The sequence below is a fragment of the Sphaeramia orbicularis genome, chromosome 5, assembly GCF_902148855.1.
Source record: "Sphaeramia orbicularis chromosome 5, fSphaOr1.1, whole genome shotgun sequence".
NCBI classification, from domain to species: domain Eukaryota; kingdom Metazoa; phylum Chordata; class Actinopteri; order Kurtiformes; family Apogonidae; genus Sphaeramia; species Sphaeramia orbicularis.
In genome coordinates, this window is record NC_043961.1 from 12845239 (window position 1) to 12867050 (window position 21812).

General features: G+C 36.9%; 1 long non-coding RNA gene across 2 annotated transcripts in view; it reads right to left on the reverse strand.

Moving 5' to 3' along the window:
• Positions 1–21812, reverse strand: part of LOC115420227 (uncharacterized) — a 203926-nt gene that overhangs the window by 140458 nt on the left and 41656 nt on the right. The window contains exon 3 of one of the 2 annotated variants that reach the window (XR_003935518.1): positions 18960–19021. The exons of the other annotated variant lie outside the window; for it this stretch is intronic. This is a non-coding gene — a long non-coding RNA (uncharacterized LOC115420227). The remainder of the gene's footprint in view (positions 1–18959; positions 19022–21812) is intronic. 2 annotated transcript variants of the gene reach the window in all.

Here is a 21812-nt window from a genome sequence, read left to right on the forward strand (position 1 = left end):
TTTTTGTATCTTTCATGGTTTTGCTTCGTCTTTTGTCACGCTCATTCCATCTTTTATTCCATTTTTTGCCTTCTTCTTGCGTCTTTTACATCATCTTCATCTCATTGTGACTAACATGTTTTTTTATTTATGGAAACAACTACATTTAGAGAGTATTTATAACCACACATTTTTGTCACTTTGGGATTTTTTAAGTCATTTATAAATAGCAACAGTTTGGAGTAAAAAAAAATGCATAAAACCTTATCTAAATTGAACTTATTTCAACTTTATTATAGACTTAGACAAACTTTGCTGTCATTGAAGTGTGCACAAAGTGTATACAGAATGAAATTTGTTGCATTTAGGCTCAGGACAAGAATCTAATGTAAAGTGCTAAGTTATATAGATAAATAATGACAAATACTACTATACAGTTATTAAAAATAAACATATATATAAACTACATAGTGGTTGAAGAGAAAAACCAAGTCAAAGTAATGAACAACCAATAAAAACTTATCAAATCATCAAGTGGAAGCAACTTCTACATTTATCCCTTACAGTAAATTTGGCTTTTTTTTCTAATATTTTATTCCATATTATGTTGTTATATAAGTTAAAATTACCTCAAATTGCACATGACAAGTTATTAATGCTTAAAACCCCCTACCACACACAACACTGACCCAAACTAATCATCCTATTAAATGTTTCAGCCATACACATGCTTATGTTTTGCACTGAAAATATTCTTGCTCATCTTTTTTTGGATCTTCACTCAATGTTCATGTGAAGCGGTTTAACACATGTGTACAAACTTCAACCGTCCTCCCCCATTCCTTCCCGTTCACATCTCTCATCTGACTTTATTTATGTATTCAAAAGAGATCATTTACAGTGATGGCATGGAAACTTCCCAGCATGCCTTTTAACCTGTCGTTTTTCACTCTCTCCGCAGCAGGATGTCCAGAGGAAATGCTTTATTAAGATCCTGCCGACATGAAGAGCTGCTGTGACTTACTGGTGCATTACTGTCTAAAAGGCAAAGTTATTTAGACCAATAAAAGGCTAATATATTGTTGGAGTGGAATTACACAGAAGTTATCTCTGCCTTAATAACATCACCGCAACCCCTGATGTTGTTTAGATCAATAAAGCCCATTAAAGTACAGACCTCAAGCTCAGATAAGGCTGCACTGCCACAGCAAAAATACTGCTCACTGGCATGTAACAGAGCAGAGGTCTTTCACCGGCAAACAAAAACTGGCCGAAATGAGAGGAACGCTTAAAACTTTACAACAAGCCACTTTAAATCTAACAGAGTTCATTGTCTGCCTTATAGACCTACCTCTAACCCACAGACAGAGCAGATAAACAAGTGGAAAGATGCTAATGGCTGTCAGATACAGGTCAAAGAGACGCAAAAGAGTGGGAGCGAAGGGAAGAGTGTCGATGTCCTGGCAAAGGTGAACGCTTATTTCAACACTTTAACCCTTAAATGACAAAAAAATGTATTTTGTCATGTGAAAAATTATCATTTGTGTTATATTCTGGTCCACAAAATAATGATTTCATGTTTGAGATGTTTTCTATTTTGAATTTTTCAACAATCCTTTTTTGAAATTTTTTAAAAAATATTTGGAAAATTTGAAAAGCACATTTTGTATATAGTATATAACAGCAATAAAACAATGTCAACATCCATTTTGAGTGAGTGAGTGAGTGAGTAGCTGGATTTCCATTACCCTCAGAAATGTGCAAAATGTAAACTGCACAATAGAAAACTAGCAATGGAACCACAGAAATGTCGCAAAAACTGTCAAAGATCGCAAAAAAAGTTTTTTTACGCTCTCATGAGGCAGTTTTTGAGGTGTTTCGATATAAAAGTATTGCGCAAAAGTGTAATGGAAACACATTTTATGCATTTTCACTAGTCACGGGCATGACAAGTCCGGTGCCACAAGAGGTTCAATAACAAAACAGTTCAGTAACTGTTGTCTGGGTCATTCAGAAATTCTGGATCCACAACTCGTTGGTGAATTATGTACAATTCTCTACCAGAAATTCATTATGCGTGGCTGCTGCCATAAATAAGGACTTTGCCTTGGAACAATCAGGCGCACCTGCAGAGTGAAATTTTGAGGTATGTACTGACCCCACCACCACCACCACCACCACCCCCCACCCCGCGAGAACAAAAACATATTGCAAGATGGGTAAATGGGACTCTACTAAAATCACACATCAGAAGCCAAACACTCTTCAATGGAAACACCTACAAGTAGCAATTATACTTTGTCGAAATTGTAGAAATATCGCTTTTATTTTGAGGAAAACAGTATTTTGGAAACCCCGCTAGAAAGTGAGTGAGTGAGTGAGTGAGTGAGTGAGTGAGTGAGTGAGCGAGCGAGCGAGTCCTTTGGTTTACTGTGCTTCAATGTAGGTTCAGATGAAATTCCATTGAAATGAAAGTGGGTCATTTTGACCCACATATGGGAGCTTGGGGTATTAATACAAAAACTACAATTTCCTAAAATCCATAAAAGGTATGTTAAAAATTTTAATGGCGTGACATCAATTACATGCTTTTTAAGGAATACCTGCATTATGAAATAAAAACAACTTTTCACTGCAAAGCTATTGCAAGAAAACCACCTCACCGGGTCATTTCTGACCCACTTATGCATCTAAAGGTTAAGCGGAAATCCTGATGAAACTGTTGTGTAACACTCCTCTGGACCTGCTTCAGTCCTGCATTGTTTTATCTGAGGCCATAAACGCGGACTAGGAACTTAAAAACACACATATATTATCAGTGTCACTGTATATCCTTCCCATAACGCTGTGCTAATTCTTAACAGTGTCCACCAGGTGATGCACTAAATCATCCGTGCAGTAAATGTCCATCAGCCATGTGCGATGACCACACTCTGGCCACTCCCTTAAGGATCCACCCAGCGTATGATGACAACACACAAAGCATTAAAAGCCCCAGTATGTGTCTGTGTGTGCGCACTGGCTTTTAGTGCAGACGGCGTTCACGTGCACTTGTAAATTGCTGCACACAGAGACACCACAGTTCTCCACAGGAAACCACAGGAAACAGAGTTTTGACGCTATCTCTATAAGCACGCCAAATGACAAACAAGATTGTTTTTTTTTTTTTTTTTTTTTTTAAGTACAGCATGTCCCCTACGGCTCAGACTCTGTCAATAGGAAGTTTACAGACACCGAGTTCGTCAGGTGGGGGAACTACACTCAAAACAGAAGCAACATCTGCAAAAAAAAAAAAAAAAACCTGCAACAGACCTTAATTTAAAAGGGTTTCTGGTGCTTTTTTTTGTACTCCATCACCTCATTAAGAGTATTTCATCTGGACATGTACTATAACTTTAACACTGAGACACACTCACAAATATTTCACAGGCCCGTACGATGGTTTTGATTCATTTCTGTACAAAATTATCAACTCTGACAATGTAATATTATCCAACAATAAATACGTCATAGGCAAAAAGAAAAGGAATGAAAAGCACAAGAGAGAGAAGAGAGCGAGCAGTTCTTCAACCAGCTCCAAGTGAAAGCATAAATAAAATGTGGCACATCTTTTACCTTCTTCAATTATCTGCCTTTTGACATGCAAGCTGAGCACAGTGTAATTAACATCTCAGGAGATAATGGGGTCGCTACTCACTGATCAATCTCACACATATATTATCTGCCTTTTTACCAATCCAACCTCCTGTTACTCTACAACGAGAATATTCTACAACAGATTTTTTTTTTTTTTTGATTACTCATTCCGAGTGGGGGTATTTAATAAAATTTGGGCAATAAGCCTAATGAGCTCATCTTCCACAACATTGATTATACTAAAACACTGCTTACACTCAAGAAAAAGTATTTTGTAACACGGTAAACACAAATCCTGTCTCGATATGTCTAAGATGTAACCACGATGTTGTTATCATTTACTGACAGGACGAAAGTGATAAAAATTTTGAGACGAATGCTGAGAAATTTGCCCGAATTTATCTCACAACAGTCAAAAAAATGTACATCACTTCATACTGTTTTACTGCTTATATCATTGTGTCACAAATTAAACTCCTTATGGTATTATTTTGTGATTTTAAGTGTCTTTAGAGGCAGGGAATATGCACATAAACATAACAGAGACTGAATGTGACAGAACAGGGTAAATGTGAATTGAATTGTAAAGTAAAAGAAGGAAGTAATCGGGTTTGATGAAGTGCAATGTGGTTATTTTGGGCTGTTTCTTAATAGTATTTACAGAACTGTCACAGTATTATGATACTGTGCTGTATCTGTTACTGTGATATATAATTACATGTACCGTGAGAGAGGATTTTGGCCATATTATCCACATTATCAGACGCAATTTAAGTCCAAGCCAATGCAACTTTATTTGTAAAGCACTTTAAAACAACCGCAGTGGACCAAAGTGCTGTACAGACGAATAATTACAACCAAAATAAAAGAATGAAATACAGAACAGGCTAAAACAGGGGTGTCAAACACGTGGCCCGCCAAAGGGTCCAGTTTAGCCCCTGGGATGTTTTGCCAAATGCAAAAATTCCACAATCTTGAATTGAATTAAGCAAAAAAAAATTTAGCTTGAATTAAGGAAAAAATCTTGAATTAAGACCAAAAAAAAAATCTTCAATTAAGCCAAAAAAATATCTTCAATTAAGCAAAAACAAAATCTTGAATTATGTAAAAAAAAAAAAAATCTTCAAATTAAGCCAAAAAAATCTCAAATTTAGCAAAAAAATCTTGAATTAAGCCAAAAAAAAATCTTCAATTAAGTACAAAAAAAATCTTGAATCATGCCAAAAAAAAAATCTTCAATTAAGCAAAAAAAAAAATTCTTCAACTAAGTAAAAAAAATCTTGAATTAAGCCAAAAAAATCTAGAATTAACAACTTTTTTTTTTTTTTGGGTTTTTTTTAGTGCAAAAAATAACATTAAATTATGAAAATATTTACATTTACAAACTAGCCTGTAACACTAAAATATGAATAACCTGAACAAATATGAAGAACCAGAAATGTGTAAAGAAAATGAGGCACAATTTTAACAATTTCTCTGCCTGTTCCTAAGTGTTTAGTGTCTTTGTAGATCTGATTCATAATGCACATGGAGAAATGATAAGTTGAGGAATAATATTGTTAAAATTGCACTAAATTTTCTGACGTTTTTTAATTTAAATTTCAGTTTTTTTCAGGTTTTGTTTTTTTTTTTTTTTGGACAGTTTATAAAAGTAAGTATTTTCATAATTTAATGGGGGGTTTTTTACACTAAAACAAAGACAAAAATTTGGAGTTGTCATTATTTATAAGTTATTATGTTATTATTTTTTCTGGTCCGGCCCAATGGAGATCAAATTTAGCTGAATATGTCCCCTGAACTAAATGAGTTTGACACCCTGGGTTAAAAGATATACAACTAATTGTATACTAATAAACTGTTTTATTGTTTGTATGATGTGCAGCTCTTTGGAAATGTTCTTGTTTAAACGTGCTATATCAATAAAGTGGATTGGATTGGAACTGTACAAAAAAGAAAACAGTGCTACTTGGTACTAGGTAAAATTAATAGAATTAGGTGTAGAACCACTAAAAATATATCAATATAAACTGTAATCAATTCAGAGTTATTCAAAACCTGGCATAAACAAACATAAATAAATTCTGACACTCCAATATTCCAATAGAATATCTTTAACTTTACGCTGTGGCTCCTTTTAGACATTTATTTCCATTATTTTATAGACACATAAGGTTGTGAACTTAGACCTGCCTACCTGAATCAACCCCAGATTATAACTTCACCCCCACATGCTTGTACTGTAGGCACTAGGCATGATGGGTAATCCCTTCATCCACCTCTGGAACAGGATCAGTCTGGACTCATCAGACCACATGACCTTTTTCCATTGGCACACCGTCCAATCTTTATTTTCTCTTTAAACTGATGGTTGTTTAAGAAATGAGAAGCTCCTCAATCCATCAGTTAAAGGGTGAAAGAAATGAAACATTAACCCATAAAGACCCAGTGCTACATTTGTGGCAGTTTCCAAATGAATTTTTCCTCTCTATTTAACCCTTCTTAAGTGCTTTATCATCATTTATTATAATATGATCATTTGTATTTTGAATTTCTTCAATAAAAATCTGGTAATTTCCCATATTTAATTTATTGATCATTTAGATGTTCATAAAATCTCAGATTAAAGTTAATTATCATAACATCAGAAACAGAGAAAAATGAAGAAAACATGACTTTTTCAACTAAATCTACCATTAACTGAACATAAACTCAGCGTCTCCATCCACTGTCATTGATCCAACTCCATGGGTTTTACTTTTGGGTTTGAATTTTTCCTCTCTATTTAACCTTTCTTAAGTGGTTTATCATCATTTATTGTAATATTATCCTCTATATTTTGCATTTTTCACTGTAAATCATGTACTTTCCTATATTTAATTTCCTATATTCAATTAGTTAATTCAATTAATTCTAAGGTTATTATATCAAAACAGAAAATTGAAGAAAAAGTGACTTTTTCAGTCAAATATATCATTCACTGAACACAACACAGGTGTGTCCATCCACTGTCATTGATCCAACTCCATGGGTTTTACTTTTGGGTTTGAATTTTTCCTCTCTATTTAACCTTTCTTAAGTGGTTTATCATCATTTATTATAATATTATCCTCTATATTTTGCATTTTTCACTATAAATCATGTACTTCCCTATATTTAATTTCCTATATTCAATTAGTTAATTCAATTAATTCACAGGTTATTATATTGAAACTGAAGGAAACTGAAGAAAACGTGACTTTTTCAGTCAAATATATCATTCACTGAACACAACACAGGTGTGTCCATCCACTGTCATTGATCCAACTCCATGGGTTTTACTGGTAAATCAATGTTGTAGAAGATGACGGTGTTTCCACGTTCACTACGGAGCCTCTGAACGTCCAAATGGGTTAGAAAAGATGACAAACTGCATTTTACACCAATTATTTACATTTATTGATAGGATTAGTGGATCAAAAGTTATTAAATATTTTAGATCAGTAGATGGTTTTCATCATCGTGTCTTTATGGGTTCATAAACTGCACTAAATATCCAATAGAAGGATCTGAACTATTGGCTCAAGCAGTATATAACCTTGTAATTTTATAAGAATAAATGCACATGAGCTGGTTTTTACTGTACGTAAATGAGCTTTATGGTATTTTCTGAAACATGCCTGTCAACCGAAAGCAGAAAACACAATCACATCTGCAGAAAACATTACAAAATAGCTGATGAGCTGCCCCACCCACCACCCACCAACTGCATATGGAAGTAATGACTACATAAAACAACCGTCTGACCCTACAGTAGAAACACATGAGGAAACCACTGTGGTGCTCTCTCAGGTTATTAGCCCCGAGCTTTTAAAAAACCTCAAATCAAGCCAGAGATATATGCAGAGTAGGGTATGCAAAGAGTATTGTATTGGTATGCACACAACTTCCTCTCCCCCCTGCTGTGGATCTCCGGTCAGGTCTCAATCTAAGTTTACAGATCTGGTAGAAGCCAATCCCCTAAAAGAAGGCGCTGGCAAACATCTAACCACCAGGGGCGGAGGACATCAGGGAGGGCACAGTTCACCCAAATGCACACAGGACCCTGAATGCACTGATGGAAGCCATGATTGAAGGCTGAAAGGGAACAAGTCACGCTTCCCCTTTGAGTCGGCATAATGTGCAACAACAGAAATGACAACACATCATATAAATCTGCAAAAAAGGGGCATCACATGTGCAACTATTGTAAGTATTATAAATGTGTGAAGTTGATGGGCGGGGTTTCAAGTATCATCACACTGTGTACTAATTATTTAATTTATCAAACAACAAAAATTACATCCGGCACATTTTACTAACCTGGTGACAAGACCTGTAACAACTCGGAGCACATTTCTGCAGCAAATCAATGGGAAACATCACAAAAGACAAAATGTATTAAGAAAAATGGGCAACTATTCACTGAGTGGTGTTAAAGGAGTGATATTTAGCTTTTATAAATGGAATTATGCATTTTTAAACATTTCCCTGTGGTCTACATAAACTGTAAATGCTCTGCTTGGGTCTGAATTCTTCATTAATTCAACTCCACAGGTCTCCAATTCTTCAACCCTATTTCTGAGGAATGACACCAGAAAGATCATTTTGAGCGCTGGCCCTTTAAATGCACATGACCCCACCTCCTCCAGGTTGTTAGCTCGGCTGCTCTGTCCCGTTCAGCCAACAACAATCGGCTCAAAGTTTGAACATATTTTCAGTATGGACTACAACCACTGTTCCTGATAAACAATTATGGCAAATTCCAAGAAATGTTTGTCAAAAGTCTTGACCTTATATATGCAAATGTCATGATGTAACTAGTTGTAGACACAACAAATTAAGCAGGAATTGAAACGGGTTGTAGAAATCCACTTGACTTTCGCCAAAATGAATATAAAAATAGTTTTGCAGCACCTGGAGGGTTCAAATTACAACTTTTTGAACTATTAGGGTCCAAATACACAAATAAATGAACCAAAGACTAATAAAAGTGGATTTAGCAAAATATGACCCCTTTAAAGTGAATTTGATGGGTTTTTTCAAGTATCATCACACTTTGAATTTATCAAACAACAAAAATTACATCCTGCACATTTCCACTAAACCTGGTGACAAGACCCACAACAACTCAGAACACAATTCTGCAGCAAATCAATGGGAAATATCGCAAAAGACAAAATTTATGAAGAAAAATGGGCATCATATGTGCAACTATTCACTGAATGGTATTAAAAAAAACTGTGAATTTCACTTTTTTTTTTGGTTTTTTTTCCCCAAGTATTATCATGTTGTGCATTAATATTGAATTTACCAGCTTTATACAGTATAATATGTGCAATTTCCACTTTAAAGGCTCTGAGAACAACAAAGCTTTTGTTATATTTTCTTTACTTGTGCACATATTAGATGATTCCACGCTACTTCACAAGGTCAAACTATTATTTCTTCTGTTATTATTATTATTATTATTATTATTATTATTATTATTGATTGAAAACAAGCACCAAAAATTACATCCTGCGGATTTAACTAAACTTGGTGACCTGTAATAACTCAGAACACATTTCTGCAGCAAATCAATGGGAAACATTACAAAAGACAAAATTCATTAAGAAAAATGGGCATCATATGTGCAACTATTCACTGAGTGGTGTTAAACAAATGAGTGAATTTGATGTTTTCCAAAGTATTATGAAGCTGTGCATTAACTATTGAATTTACCAGCTTTATACAGTATAATATGTATAATTTCCACTTTAAAGGGTCTGAAAACAACTAAGCCTTTGTTATGTAACATTTTGGTTATATAATGTAAATACTGTCAAATGACTTTATTCTAATTTGGTATATTTTTGGCTATTTTGTTCATTGTTCTGGCTTGAAGTCTAAGGACAGGAGTGAGTAACATTATTATGTTAAGTTATTTGATGATGAGAATGGGGGTGGGATTAAATAAGTTTTTCTTCTTCCCACTCCTTTTTGAGTGTAAATGAATAATTTGGAATTTTTGAACTTGCGTGTATTCTGTAAATACTCGAAATAAACAAAAAAATGAATGAATTAATATTTTCTTTACTTGTGTGCATATAAGATGATCCGATGCTACTTCACAAGGTCAAACTAATATTTTTGTATTATTCTGATTGAAAAGCAGCACCAAAAATGACATACTATACAATTCACTAAACGTGGTGACAAGACCCGTAACAACTCGGAAAACATTTCTGCAGTAAATCAATGGGAAACATCGCTGAAGACAAAATGCATTTCAGAGTCAGTTCTGTTAATTCTCATCAAACATGTAACTTAGATGGGATGTCAGTGGCCTCCTCTACAGAAATTGTAAAATTAAATTTAATAAGAGCTTTTACTATTGTTCCAATAGCTAAAGAAACATCTGACAAAACCACTGCGAAGCAACAATAGCAGTGCCCTGTGCTCTTGCTTATATTCCTTGTTTTTTTGTTTTTGACAGTTGCACATAAACACATTACTCTTAGAGAAACTGTAAGATCTGAAGGTCAAAACTTTGAAAACATGAAAAACACGCATTGAAAGAAAGAGAAGTAAGAACTATTCAAAAGAAGAGAATATACGATGCCTGTTGTTGCTGCAGGGAGCGTTGTTGTACTTAAGAGTGTATTATTAACTCAATACTGCCTGGACACGCTGGACTGTTTTACAATTCAGCCTTTAACAGATGTGCATTTTATGTGGCAGGTTCTCTAAAAGTTTAGATGGCGCAGTCCACGCACACCGGGTCGTAAAAACCTGCCTTTGAAACAAACCTTGGGGGTGGATTAATGCAAACATGACAGCGAGACTCAGAAAGTAGGAAGCATGGCTAACCTTTCTGCTGGTATCACTAGGAGCTTTTCCACTGACGCTCAAATTGCGCAAATATAACGTGAAGAAAAATTTACCTAATGGAAACGACAATTTTACCAAAAGTCTCACTTTTGCGCTGGCAAAAGGTGGTTTTTCGTGCGTAGCGCAAATGGTATATCATGCAAAACTGCAACGGAAAGACGTTTTTTCGCAACTAAAGTCAGGTGAATTAAAAAAAACAGATGTTGATGTACATTACAACTAGGGGTGTGTATTGGCAAGAATCTGGCGATACAATACAAATCACAACACGATCACGATACAATATATCACGATATATCATGATACTGTTAAAAAGGCAATTGTTGCTTGTTTCTTCTTAAAATGATTTTTTCCTGGAAGAATTGAATTACACCCAAAATATGCACAAATACTGAACACATTTTTATTTGATCAAAACAGGATCAATGCTATATAACAAAAATTTCCTCTGTTAAAACTTAATTATGTTTTACAGACATTACAGTTTAAGATCCTGTTCAAATGTTCATAATCTATTAGTTCATAACTAACATCATGACATTATTTTTGTGCAATCCCAACAAAGGAACTAACATCTGCCTCTCAGACAGTAAAAAGTGCTTTTAGGATGCTTGAAACAACCATTATTTAATAAAACGTTAAATAATAATAAAATAATAATAAATAAGATATAAACAATAAAGAAAAAAAAAAAAAAATGAACCTCTGCCATACCTGCATTTGAATAAATACCTAAAATATCGATAAAGTACTTTTTAATATCGATACAGTATTGTGAAATAAAATATCGCGATATATTGCAGAACCAATATTTTCTAACATCCCTAGATACAACAAGCAAAGAAGAAGAAGAAACATGTCACGGTATGTGTGGACACACCAGGAAACCCAATCATTTTTAAATTTCGTACATGATACAGGGGTGATATATAATAATAATGAATATATCTGTAAATCAACACCATATTTACATTCGTCACCATGTTTATGGAATGATTTCTTGTGTCACCTTGTGATAATAAATAAACAAATCATCGTATTTGTGATTTAATGGAAAAACCGACATGCACTTCTGGTTTTTTTCGACATTTAGTAAATATTGGTAAAGTTTTGTGCAGATTTCCAATGGAAAAGCGACTACTGTTATCCTGACACACTAAAGTTACAGGACGGCAGGATGTGACAAAACGCCTGCCATGTGGTGAATGTACTCTTGGGTGGTATGCGATAATGATTCTCACACTTACACCTTTAAATCGAGCGGCTTAAATGGGAACACTGTATTGTAGGTTGATGACAAAGGTAACTGTACGACAGCTGAAATGAGTACAGTGTAATTACTAGGATTTACACACCTTCAACCAGCGCTTTACAAGGTGGAATTCCTGGCAGCGTACAGTCACTCCTTGGCTTCTCTTAAAAGACACACTCTCTCTTTCACATACCAAACGGAACACGCTCCTCATATGCATTTTTCCTGAACTTATCTTGACCAAACATCAATGCATTTTTTTTTCTGAAGCACCTGAAGACATCCTTTGTTGCACAATGCACTCCTAATACTTCACACTCCTTCTTCTCAGTGACCTGTGTTGACTTTGGTACCACCCCCCCGGGCCAGGCAGGAAGGCATGCTGCGTGAGCTCTGTGCTGGCTGCGTCCAGACCCAGCCTCTTACACAATACAGCCCGCCTGCAGCCGGCCGCCCTCCCACTCCCACTCCCTCCCCATCAACCCACTTCCCATTCTTGATCAGACCTGGGGATTGTAGTGTGAGGGTGGAGATGAGAAAGATGGCAGGAGGTGTGTTGGGGGGGGGGGGGGGGGGGGAGGGGAGGGAACGGCACATCCTGCGTGAAACCGCATCCTGAACAAGCATCGCTGCATCTCACTGTAAATAAATACTCTCTCCTCCGCGCAGCTTCCGTCAACTGTCACCGCCTTGGCTCCCAATCACCTTCAAGTCCAAACAGGAAAGTGCACGGAGGCGAGGGAGATGGCAGATATGAGCTTTAATTTGCTTCTCGCTGCACTTTAGCCCGGGTGCACGCCGCTTCCTATTCTCCCGCTCTGACCAGCTGCCCCGGCTTCGTTCCAGACCCTGAGTCCTTCCTGTCACCTTTCATTACCACATTATCCAGGAGGAGGCTCCCTGTGAAGCTGGGAAATCACCATTCGGAGGTACTCCCCCCTCCGTTTATGGAGTATTGTCTGAGACACTCAAAGCCACGCGCAACATCCTCTGAGGAGATCTGCTGCCTTGTTACCTGTTAATCCCCAGTGCATTATCAGAGGAGATGCAACTGAACAACAGAGCATGACTCTTCACCTGCACCTGAATCTGGCTCTGCGTGTGAACTTCTAAATAAGCAAAACAGGTCTGATTGATTTTGTTGTGACAAGACCAAGAACAAAACTTCTCCCAAAGCGTAACACCACTAAATAAAGAAAATACAGCAGCGCCTTCGCCTAATGTTTATTCTTTTGTCCTTTTTCAACTTCTCTTTCAGGAGTGACAGCGCCCCGGCTCACAGTCCCCCAGCTCTTCATGCATTGTTTTATTACACTTGAATGAGTTGAGCTGAAAATTGCATGCAGCTGCTGACTGCAGCGCATCAGTGTTTGGCCTGGGCTTAGCATTGCCCACCAGGCTTGAAAAATCAGTCAGTAACTGATCTGTCAAGAGGAGGCAGCACGCAACATCTACACGCGCCCTTTTTTTTTTTTTTTTTTTCATTTACACGTTGATATTTAGATCAAAATTAAACCTTCATCTAACTGAAAATGGTCATTTTAATTAACAATCATCTACTGTACATAATTAACATTAACAAGACAATGATGACATGTAACATAGTTTATAAAATTGCTAATTAAGTCAACTAATTCCCATCACTGTCTAATTACAAATCATGTCATGCACACACAAAACATATATTAACACAGGAGCCGTGTTAATACCGAAACCATTCACCGTTTTCTCAACAGTGGCATTCTGTGTGGAAAGGACACAGAGCAAAACCATGCAAATGCCAACACATGGTCTAATGGAAAAGGATAAAGCAAATAAGACTGAGCTAAATTAATGTTTTAATTAATTCAGTGTGGAACAAAAACCTAAATTGCAAAGCTCGCTGGTAAAAACAGGAAGAAAGGGAAACCTGTTATTATTTTCCAACCAAACTGATGGTTGAGATAAGTGTTTCATGCAACCGTTTGTGGTAAAATAAAAAAAACAATGCAAAGTAACTGACCTGACTGACATTCACCTAGAGACTTGAGTCAACCAAGGCCATGTAGTTTATTTAAAAAAAAAAAAAGAAAAAAATCATGTGAATGTTAATCAGAATCATAGATGAATACTCCCTCACTCTGGGGGTGTTATTCCAGTTGTACTGTATTCTAATTGGCCGTTGCATTAGCGCTGATTCGAGCCATGTTGATCAGACCGATGCAGACGACCCCCTTTTGCCTGAGGAGAAGACTCACTGGTCAGATTTCTTTGAAGGGCAGAATCTCAGCGAACACGTCTAAACCTGCCCAGAGGGAGGGGGGATGGGGGGGGGGGTGTCTGCGACTTCTGCCTGTGTTCACGTTCTATCCTCAGGACCCCCGGTTGTTGTTCATTTACCATGTGAAGACAAAATAAGCACATAAAGGCCAAAATGTGCTCCCTGGCCTTCAACCACATCACAGCACTTTTCCGCACAAGTGGCTAACCACAGATAATTATTCAATTAAAACAATTTTCCGCATCTATCTGTCAGACTGATCTAATTCACCATTCGAATGACACTAATGGAGTAAGCCTCTTTTTTCTTCCGCCAGCAAAAACCTTTCCCTCTGTTTCACACAGTGATGCAAACCATCCTGCAACAGAGGAAAACACAGAGAGCCAGAAGGAATAGTGTATTTGTTTAACAGGATGTTGGTGAGTAAAGTTAAGACCCAGCAGTTTTACATTATGACACATCAGTGCAACAAGGAAATAGGGAGGGTCATTTAATTGTTGGTGCAAATTAACCCTTGGCTGCAAAAATAAGAGCGAGACTGACCTCTTATTTTCTGAGACAACACTCCCTTCAAGTGACACTGACATTAATAATTCATCGTGACAAAACACAGCAAAAAAAAAAAAAAAAGGCAGTTATAGTAAAGAAGTGTTCGCAAAAGTCCGATACTGAATATTCTGTCCAGTGCAGAAAAGTGCCATTGGTACATTGTGTGTACAACACAGGGAGGATTTAGACACAGCCAGACGTTGACCTGGATATCCTGCATCTCCGTCCACCCACCACAGACAAGAACACAGGGCTACTCCTTCCCAAGTTCAGGGGGAAATGCTTGAGTGGCGTGGCTCTGCCCTTTCCAACCAGCTCGGCCAAAGTACAATGGCAGCAGAGACTTTTATGTTTATGAGGCATCCTGATGGGGATACACATATCCATTAGATATGGAGTCGCCTATAGAGGGGGTCTGGTATTACCCACAAGCAAGTGCCCCCTCAGCAGAGAGGAAAAAGCTGCCTTTTATGGCAACAGATCACAGACTCAAACCATTGGCCACAAAGCCCACAAATGAGGCGTTAAGTGTAGTGGCAGGGGCAGCAGAGAAGGAGAGCAGAGAGATATGACCCTCCTCTCATCCATGCATGAATCTGCCCTCTTCCTCCCCCCACACTCAGTCTTCCTCTCTACACCACCCATTCCTTAAAAAAAAAAAAGAAAATATCAAACACAAGATGCTTAAGAGGCCCACAACCCCCCAAAATAACAACTGTCACCTGCAGCACAATTCACTATAGCATTGGTAAAGCTGCAGCGCCATAATGTAATTTTTATAATTGAAAATTAATTCTTCTCCAGCATTCCGAGAGATTCCTAATGGACATTTTCTGTAATTAATTGCCACATAGAGGCAGGGCCAGTGCAGCAGAGTTAAAAAACACATCCTGACATGAAGACTGGAAAAGAGAGTATAGCAAGCGGCCTGCTGGGATGGTTTCATCATCGCGCATGACCCCCCCCCCCCTCGCTGCTGGGAATGGCAGGAGATGGGGGGGAAGAGGGGAGGGATAGGGAGGAGAAAGACTCCTCTTCACAGTCAGAGATTTAATTGCACGCAGATTCCATTACCTCTGCACAAATGTCACATTCTCTTCTGATCAGGGGGCACGGCAGCCACTTGCAGCACGGCTGGCAAACAGCCAGACTATAGTGCAGAAAGTATTCAGCCAATCAGGGCCCCCACGGCAGGCGGAGGTGAGCACAGGGACAGAACCACCACAGTACGCCAAAGATATTAAAAACAAAGGAGAGTCATCAACACGGAGCAGCTGACGGTGCACTATTCAGGTAGTTTACAACACGCAGCATTAACACACATTGTAATAATTAAATAAGACTCATTCATTCATTCATAACAGCATTGTTCATATTGTTCAATTTCATGCATTTATGACATAGAAAATGGCATTATAGCATGCATATACATAAATAAGGGTGTGTAATATGGCATAAATGTTTTATCACTATATATAATTTTATATCACGGTAACAATTATATTTAGTTGTAAGTAATTTAGCCAAGAAAGACTCATTGGGATTAGAAAACAATTTTACAAGAATACCAACTATGTTTACAAAAGCATCATATGAACTGCATATGTGAATATAGAATGACAAATATAAGGAAAGTGTAAATATAGAAGGTAATATTAGGTAAAACATTGACAACCAGAGGTTTCTACCTCCATGTCCAAAATGGCTTTAAAAGAGTCCGATAAGAGCAGCTTCTTTGGTTTCAGATCGTTTTGTAAATAAATCTAAGCAGAAGGAGCAGATTTAAAGGTCTTTTCTCAGTTCAGTCCAAAACTTTGGATCAGAAACAAGAAATAAATCCTCAGATCCAAGACTGGAACTGCCTTTACTCAAATAAATCCTGTATCCGATATAGTAGTTTCTTCTCAAATGGAAAAAAAAAATGGTCTAAATAACCATACTGTATTTCACTGCATTTGATTATTGTCTTCTTTTATGTTAATTTATTTTGTGCATTTACAAAATTCCCCACTGTGATGTGCTGGAAAACCAAATGTGTCACAGATTTAATAACATTACCATAACTTTTATTGTTACTTTATCACTTTAACGACAAAATAAGAACATGATAAAGTTGAATATCTTTTTTTAGCTCCACATCCTGTTTGTAAAGACAACAACGTTGTAAGTAAAACTGCATCAGTGTGGTAAACCATTACATGAAAGTTTAAAACCCACCTAAAAGTAGCTTATTAACCACCACTGACTAACACAGAAGAATTACTAATACTATTACGTATATTATTACTAATCCTTGTGTATGATGTGGTGGGGGACAACCACTGTTACCTGTGGAAGTGAAATCTAGACAGTGGCAGATACTTAAAATAAAGTTTGACTTCTATATTTAAAAAGAAATCAAAATGAACCGTTTTAAAGTCTTGCAGCTTTCATCAAAATATATCTAAATGAGCACAATTAACCTTAAATATAAAGTATCAGATAACCAACATCAGTGATGTGCTCAAGAAATAGAAATAATCTACATCTTTAGTTCCGGCTAACACCGTAAAAGAGTTCCAGTAAAAAGGATTCTATGTAGTTGGCCTATTGATGTTCAAAACTTTCACCAGCAGGGGGCCGTCTGGTATCTGAACATCCTTAGTTCTACCAAAACCACCAATGAATCAATGTCAGACTCAATGCAGACTGTATCAGTCACTAGATAAAATATAAAGCTCATTGTTTATACACATTTGTATTATGGTATCATCAAGTTTTCTTCTTCAAACTAAAACTCTTGTTTTGACAGTCGCTAAAACAACACTGCATCAGCTGATAGTTTACATTATAGCCTTGTTAGCTTATCTCTGTTAGCTTAGCTCTGTTTTTAGACAGAAAACAGCAACAATAAAACTACAAATCACCTGTTTTCTGTTCGGTTTGTGTTGTCAATAGCTGAATGTTTGAATTCTGTTTAAATCCAACAAACAAGATCAGATCTGTCACAGTTTAGTCTGAACTGTGGCTCAACAAACAGCAATTTAGCAAAGGTACTAACATCCCATAATAACTTTATACCTTCATAAACCTCTGAAGAAACGTTGCCATTTTAGCATCAAACTCCAGTCTTTTCATTTACAGCTGAGTCCAGTGGAGAAAACAACAGCATCTATTTTTATCACTTCTTTTCTTTGAGTATAAAAGTTGTTTCTTAATGGTTCTCGTCCCATCAAAAGCCCTGTGGTGTTAGTTTTCTTCACCATGGGAGACCATCAGAGTGACTCACTACTAGGGGTGTGCATTGGCAAGAATCTGGCGATACGATATAAATCACAATACTAGGATCATGATACAATATATCACAATAAATCATGACACTGTTAAAAAGGCAATTTTTTGTTTTTTTGTTTTTTTTTTTTAAATGATTATTTCCTTGAAGAATTGAATTACACCAGAAATATGCACAAATACTTAACACATTTTTATTTGATCAGAACAGGATCTAATGCTATGTCACAAAATTTTCCTGTGTTAAAACTTAAACTATATTTTACAGACATTACAGTTTAAGATCCTGTTCAAATGTTCATATTCTATTAGTTCAGAACTAACATCATAACATCATTTTTGTGCAATCCCAACAAAGGAACTAACATTATTTAATAAAAGAGTGTTAAATAATAATAAATAAAATATGAACAAAAAAGAAAAACAAAAATGAACCTTCACAATTTCTGCATTTGAATAAATATCTAAAAATATCGATACAGTACTTTTTAATATCGATACAATACAGTGAAATGAAATATCGCGTTATATTGCAGAACCGATATTTTCTAACACCCCTACTCACTACTCCTTGTAGTGGTCACGTTAATCCCCCGGCCAATTACTGGAAATAAATTAACTTTATATTTTTACAAATTAAAATACACTGGCAACTTTGGTAGAACTTCACAGCTCTTTATTATAAACATTCTAATGATATCTTTAGGTCATTTTTATTTTTTTATTTTAGAGTCATGATTTAAACATTCAGAATCAGGATTTCCAGGATTAGGAGTTGTAAAGTAGCCCCATTTACAAGGGCAGTAACGGTAAACCCTGAAACCAGTCGACTGAAATAGAGAACTAAATAAAAATACAGCTCAAATTAGAAGACATTGCTGTTAGTTAGTAAAATGTTAATTAACCCAGATCTATTCTACATGTGCCTTTACCACTGCCATCCCATACTGATGAAAAAGCTTTGAATAAATCTATCAGACTCTTGTTTTGAGTCAATAATGAACTGATGCAACTGAGCCCGATACTCAGATCTTACTGTTGTTTTGGAGTCACTTCACAGACAAACGGCGCACACTCATTACCGTCTGAAATAAGAGAAGGGTTAGTGGGAGGATTGCCACATACCCTGATCACTGGTGCAGGACAGACTGCCACTCCATTCCTCCAATCAGAATTCAGCTCACGGTCTTGAGGGCAGGACCACGGGGGTTTCACAGAGGACAGAGAGAAACAAGAGAGAGAAAAAAAAAAAAAGAGAGAGAGAGAGAGAAGGAAGGAAGGGGAAAGATACGATTACAAACAGGAAGTGAAAGGTGGGGAAAGCACCTACCCTGGTCCGCCGAGCCCACATGTACAGAAATTACGTAAGAACTGTCAGAACTAAACGTGATCGTCGTCAGCCACAAGTGAGTGACACACGTTATGACACACTGATTCCTGTTGGCATGTCCTGGCCTAAATGCATAAAAAGTCATCTTTACCTCAGATCTGAACATGCAGATAAGCACCAATGACAAGACACGCTATTAATGTCGCCATCGAATGGTTTCCGTGGTTAAAAAAGTAAAACACAGGCAAACTAACATACACACATGATGACATATTTCCTACAAAAGGTCATGTAATCAGTGTTGTAAACTCCAAAGCTGCATAATGATGTGACGCCAACAAAAATCCCACAAGTCTGCCTGCTCTGGAGAGTGTATGCACAGCGTTAGACTGACCTAAAAATCCTGGAGTGGTCTACATCTCAGTAATAAACCACCATATTTATGATATTATACGTTTTGTTTTTTTTTGCATAAGTGATGCATGACTTGTACAGCTGCAAAAAACACATCTGAACTGCGCTGGACGTTGTGTTTATTCAAAAAAGCCCGGTGTTAAGCTCAAAAGCATTCGTCTGTATCCAGATAAACAAGTGGAAAGATGCTAATGACTTCCAGATATGGTTCAGATCATGCAAATGAGGCAGCAGAATGGATGGCTTCTGGTTTTGTCCCTGTCACAGGAGTCATGGCTGCATGTGTGGCTTGTTGCCCCATGATATATGCACGTAGGACTTTGCTGTTAAATGTGGCTGTCTCCACCAGTACAGCAAAGCAATTCAGCTCCCAGTTAATTGGCCTGCTCCATGAGAAAGTGTGTCAAAAAGCAAATCTATGACTGTGTTTCTGCGTGTAGCCGTTGTAGCTCTCCAACCAGACACAACAAACCGCAAACCCGACGTCCCAACTCCTCATAATTCACCAGTGTGGAATTCAGCTAACCCCATTAGTGCAGCCGCCGTTTCCACAGTCCGTCCACATTCCTGGGTCTGCCATCGAACCCAGATAAGACCCTTCTGATTACCCGGTTGCATGCCTGTCATTACTCCAAAAATATGTTGATCCCAACAGCTAGGCCCCTTCCCCCCCAATGGATTTATGGCTGAAGTGCATCTGCGTACCCCTCAACAGGAGCACTTGCTGCTAAAGGTTCCCCTAAGAACAAGATCAGGCCACTTCAGCCAAGCGTGTTACCGCTGTCTACCACAAACATATGGTCCGTGGGCCAAAACCGGGACCCGAAAGGCGCCCATCCAGCCCGTGGGATGAATTTGTGAAATGCAAAAATTACATTGAAGATATTTAACCCTGTAAAGCCTTAACCGTTAAATCATTGACAGAAAATTCCAGTTCTTTGAAACCGGAGCCTTTATTGGTCCTTCTGAACAACCCTTTTTTTTTTTTTTTTTAATACCAATTTCCATGACTGAGTTTCAATTTTCTGTCATATTTGATTCAAATATTATTATTTTTGAACAAACAAAAACATAATATAACACAAACATGTCTAACAAATTGGTAATTTCTTTTCAAAATTGTCAAAGTTCTGCCTCCTTCCTCATTAATGACAGTCTTGTAGTGTCACTGGAAAGGCCTCTGGTGAACGATGTCCTCCCCCCTGATGGATTATCTGTGTATTGCATGTATCTAATTGTATACATCAGGTTTTTCAAGAAAAAAAAATATCACTGATCTTGCAGAGGCCTTCAAAACTCATGTATCAAATATGATACGTTTGGCGTTATAGGGTTAACAAGGGTGTTCAGGGGCCCCATACAGCTCAATGTGATCTCAAGTAAAATAATAGTATAATAATCTATAAATCATGACAACTCCAAATGTTCTCTTTGGTTTAACCCATGAAGACCCAGTGCTATTTTTGTGGCAGTTCCCAAATGAATTTTTCCCTCTATTTAACCTTTCTTAAGTGATTTATCACCATTTGTTATAAGATGATCCTCTGTATTTTGAGTTTCTTCAATAAAAATCAGGTATTTTCCCATATTTAATTTACTGATCATGTAGATGTTCATAAAAGCTCAGATAAAAGTTAATTGTCATGTTATCAGAAACAGAGAAAAATGAAGAAAATGTGACTTTTTCAACAAAATATATCATTAACTGAACATAAACCTAGTGTCTCCATCCACTGTCATTGATCCAACTCTATATGTTTTACTGGTGAATTAATGATGTAGAAGATGATGGCGTTTCCACGGTAACTACGGAGCCTCTGAATGTCTAAATGGGTCATATCTGATGACCATGAAAAGATGATAAACTGTATTTTACACCAATTATTTACATGTATTGATGGATTCAAAGTTATTAGACATTTTATATCGGTAGATGATTTTGGTTGCCAGTGGTTGTTTGGGTCTTTGTGTTAATAAAGTAAAATTACAATATGAAAATATTTACATTATGAAAACTATCCTGTCACAATAAGAGTTAACAGTCAAAGGTGTCAAACTCCTTTTAGTTCAGGTTCCACATACCGACCAAAATGATCTAAAATGGATTAGACCAGTACAATACCATCATAATAACCTAAAAATAATGACAACTACAAGTTTTTCTCTTTTAGTGTAAAAAAAAGTACAATTTCTTGAAAATATTTGCATTTACAAACTATCCTTTCACAATAAAA